General features: G+C 50.2%; 1 pseudogene; it reads right to left on the bottom strand.

Annotated features, from left to right (window-relative positions):
• Positions 1–2,761: 2,761 nt before the first annotated feature.
• LOC136530514 (protein PSK SIMULATOR 1-like) lies at positions 2,762–4,115 on the bottom strand (annotated as a pseudogene).
• Positions 4,116–4,516: the final 401 nt, after the last annotated feature.

Here is a 4,516-nt window from a genome sequence, read left to right as displayed (position 1 = left end):
CTGCTCGATCTATCGGTCGATCGATCTCCCTTGAACGGTGCCTGCCTTCCCTTTTATAGACCAAGGGGATAGAACAGGATACCAGAGACCGATAGAAGGGAAGAGGGAAAAAGAAAGAGAAATAAGGCTCCCGGGGGTGTGCTGTCCTCCTCTTCGCGTGAGTCCCGTTGACCCTGTAGATCATGGTGGCAACGGCATCGCACCGGGGTCCTATTGGCCGCTGCAGCATACGTGCAGGCGTCGTGCGTCGTTCTTGTCTTCCATCCCTTCAGAGCGGACAGAATGGTCAAAGGGTCCGATGACGGAGGCCATACGGGGGGCTTGCGGTACAGTGCCAGTCAACTGACGCCGGTCGACCGACGTTGGACGGTGGCCAGGCAGGGAGTTAGCAGCATAGTGTTGGCCTATTGACGCGGTGGGCGATGTGAGTCTCCCAGCATGTCCCGATGCGATCGCTAGTCGGATCAGGACGCACTCGAGACGTGCTCCCGGGCGTGCGCCTCCACGCCGTAGTGGTTGAAGCGGCTCGGGTCCCACCCTGGGGCCACTGCTTTTGTCCGGTAGCAAATCCGACCTCCAGGGAACGGTCGAGGCGGAAATCTCGCCCTGGGGGCCAGGCGAGACGGAATCCGACCCTCGGGGGTCGGACGAGGCGAAGCCCTCCTGTGGGACCGGACGAGTCAGAGCCCGCACCCTAGGGTCGGAGGAGTCGGAGCCCTCGCCTTGGGGTCGGACGAGGTGGAAACCTCGTCCTCGGAGTCGGAGCCCACGCCTTGGGGTCGGATGAGGCAGAAACCTAGTCCTCGGAATCGGATGGGGCGTGGCCCGGCCCCTGGGGGTCGGATGAGGCCGCAGTTACGTCCTTAACCATCGGATGAGCCGACGTGACGCTCATTAATCCTTTGACTCGGATACCCGGGTATAGATATCCGACATTCTTAAACAACACGTTTTAAATCATCGAGGTAGATTACATGAAAGATTTTTGCATGTACACTACTTTATCGTTTTGCAATCTCCAGCAAATAAATCGACATCATAGCTTACCTCAAAACTAAATTTAAGATTTTTTTACAATATTATTTCCATTATTGGTTAGGACATCTCTTCTCACATCGTCATAGTAATATATTACTTATATATGTACACGTACAAAACTATATGTATCTTCTAAATAAAAAGAAACAAAGAGAATATACACCTTTGATTTTGGAACGCGGAAGCTTGCTATTCCTGCTCACGTACTCGACCAATACAATGGCCCTGGTTTCTCGTTACTAAAATTTAGCTACTAAAATCAACGACTAAACTTTAATCACTCCTGTTTGATTTGACAATTTAGTAGCTAAAGTGACTAAAGTTTATTTGGCCGTTTACTTTAGGAGGGAATGAACCAAACAGGCCCAATATCCGTACAAATCTCTCTTTCCAAAAAGCACGTGCGGAGCATGCGGTTCGGTTTTATTTTTGGAACAAAATTGAGTACTAATTCGTTCCAAATTATAGTTTATTTAATTTTTGACCATAAGCTTGATCACTCGCCTTATTCAAAAATTTATGCTAAATATAACTTCTTGTTGTGGCTTACTTTATTAATAAAAGTTTTTCAAAAATGACCTTAAATTTAACTATGTTTATATAAATTTTTTTAATAAGACGAGCTACCAAACTTGGAGTAAAAAAAAGTCAAATGAATTATAAGTTGGAACGGAGGGAGTAAAACTTTGGCAAGGCAGTGGGCGAGTGGCCGTAAGTAGGTATAAATACTCGTATCCTAACGTCTACGTCGTCCAGCATGCATGGGACACAGATATGACTTTGATGGACGTGCCTGTCGACGGGCCGGACCGGACCCTACGGCTGGATTTCCTGCATCACACCATACGTGTGGACCGGGTGTTGAACGAAGCGGATGATTACGAAGCTCTATCGACGACTATGCCATTGCTTGCTTGCTTCTGGTCTCTGAGCCGTACGTCACCCATGTACGGTGCCAAAGGCTGGTGGTGGACGGGCACCGAGCGAGGATCGCAACCATGCAACGGCGGGCGCATTGTGAACAGGGATGGATATCGCCGAGCCGCATGGGCACGTACAGAGATACAGGCAACAACAGCTCCAGTCTAGGCGCATATGGACCAGCTAGCAGTAGCAGGGTTTCCCGTGACGCGCGCGCGCACACACACACGGACACAGCCACCACCAGTCCACCCCACACATCATCGGCGTCGACGTCCCTCTCTATAACTTACCCCGACCCTGCTGACGCAGCAGTCGCTCGCTCTTCAGATGAATCGTCCGTCTCTTCGACTCTTCCTGACTGCTCTGATCGCTCCGGTGGTTCCAGCCCATCCGGGTTCCGGGGGCCCTATGCGAGCGGTATCGCAAGATTCGCTTCCTGACACGCACGCTGCTTCAGCATCGCCTTTCGGCCTTTGCCTCTCAGGTCACGAGCATGTACATGTACTACTCTGTTTGTATTGCAGTACAGTCACCGCTCAGCAAGGTCAGCAGGCAAGGCATGGTGGTAGGAATAGGCAGCCATCCACCACAGGTTGCTTGCGTCTCCAGGCGATGCATGCATGCCACAGCAATCTTGGATGTCAACGAGCCCAAACCAGGAGGCAGGAGCATACACACAATACGTATACTGACTGACCGCCGACAGCAGACAAACAAAAGGAAGAAAAAAAATCTTGCCTACGTATGTATATGCATGTGCTATATCCATCCTGCACTGTTTCTGCAGGCATTATGTATGCTAGTTAAGCTCATAATCTGCTGGTAATTCCACACGATCACTCGCCACATCATGGTTTCCCAATCCTAATCCTGGTCTACTACAACCTCTCCTTTCCTTCCCATCGCTCTTCACACTCACGATCCTCTCACGCCTTTCAGTACACAGACACCCATGGCGTGGCATTGCCATGCATACAACCACCTGCTCTGCTGTCTCCTGAACCCTCCACAGCTTCGCTGCGCTGATGAGCGACCTCACGGTTGCTTCTGCCACGTCCACTCTGTCCATCACGTGCCAGGCGCCCCCCTGATCCGGTCGATGTCCGAAAGCCAACAACCACGGGGCGACGACGAGGCGGCAGACCTGCCCGTCGCCAGGGGGAAGACCCTGCCGCCGTGCCTCCCGCTCCCGGGAGTGGCTGCCGATCTTGCTCAGCCTGTCGTTCCTGCTCAGCGCCAGCCTGTGGCCGCGGCCCGCCGTCGACAGCTCCTGGCTCTTGCTCTTCCCAGTACGTCCCAGCGGACCGCAGCCGGGTTGTAACGCGTCCTGCAGCATCTCGCGGTCTTCCCGGGTGAGCCCAGCAGCAGCGCCCCTGGACGATGCTGCTGCTGGCACCGCCGGGGCCGCGTGCACCGGGGAACGCACGGGGGGATCGGCTCGGTGACCTGTTGTTTGGCGGCCTGCTGTAGCTGATCAGGATGTGGAGCCACACCACCAGGTCCAGTATGCACGCGTCGGCCTTCTCCTTGTCCGCGTGATACAGGGTCTCGATCTTCAGCGCGTCAGGTTGCCCCAGCCTGTTTCCGTGACGGATCATTCCTGCACAAGCACAAATCGGAGAGTTCTTCAAGTTTGGCCTCACACATTTAGCTTAGTATATACTTTGACGAATAATAATTACTCTTAACAAAAAGAAATGGATCAGTGTCTTATCTTACCCTGTGTTCGCCCACTCGCAACCCATCCGAATCCATGGTGTGCTCTGGTTCATAGCATTACAAACAAAGGTTAACATCAAAGTCGATTCTATTTTTTTTGTAGCTAAAACATTTCGATTTGAAGTACCCTGGCCGTATTATTGGCAACCGGGACAATCCAGTGCAAAGTTTTCTCCATTGAACTCCTGATTTTAGTGATCGGAACCTAACCGCAGCAGGAAATAATGTTTAGAAAATATAAAGCTCCCGTGTGGATGTTGTCAATGTGGATAATGGAGCATCATATTCAAGCATCAGAGTACCTCTTCAGATTCTGTGGAAGTTAGTAGTCTTGTTCGAAGAGCAGACTTGACATTTGGGGGCAGACCTTGATAGAGTGCATCTCTTGTACTTTGAGGGGGAACAGAGCTTCGGGAAACCTTAAGCAGCGACGTTAATATCAGTTAGTAAAGCAGTTCCCCAGGGCTGTTCAACAAGTATTTTGTTGAAAGTATGTTCCAATGTATGCATTTATGCTCATTAGTTGCATGAGATCTGTAACTATGACAGCATTCCTTTTTTTTCCAGAACAAAAGTTGCAAGATTTCCGTATGATGACTGATTGGCTGTAAAAATAGCACTTCTAAAGTGAAGATTTCGAAGTTTCAGAATGTAGTAACCCAACCGGATTTTTGAAAACCGTATCCTATAACATCATTGGCCAATATGGCTACAGGTTGTGGACTGTAGAAACCAAATATCTAGAGAATATATACAGAATATTTGGTCTGCTAGTTTCAGCATAACCTATTGATAATTTACAACAACAACAAAGCCTTTAAGTTCTAAACAAGTG

Source organism: Miscanthus floridulus, unplaced genomic scaffold (assembly GCF_019320115.1).
Source record: "Miscanthus floridulus cultivar M001 unplaced genomic scaffold, ASM1932011v1 fs_14_2, whole genome shotgun sequence".
NCBI classification, from domain to species: Eukaryota; Viridiplantae; Streptophyta; class Magnoliopsida; order Poales; family Poaceae; genus Miscanthus; species Miscanthus floridulus.
The sequence above is the reverse complement of the archived record's forward strand: the minus strand, read 5'-3'. Positions and strand labels throughout refer to the sequence as shown.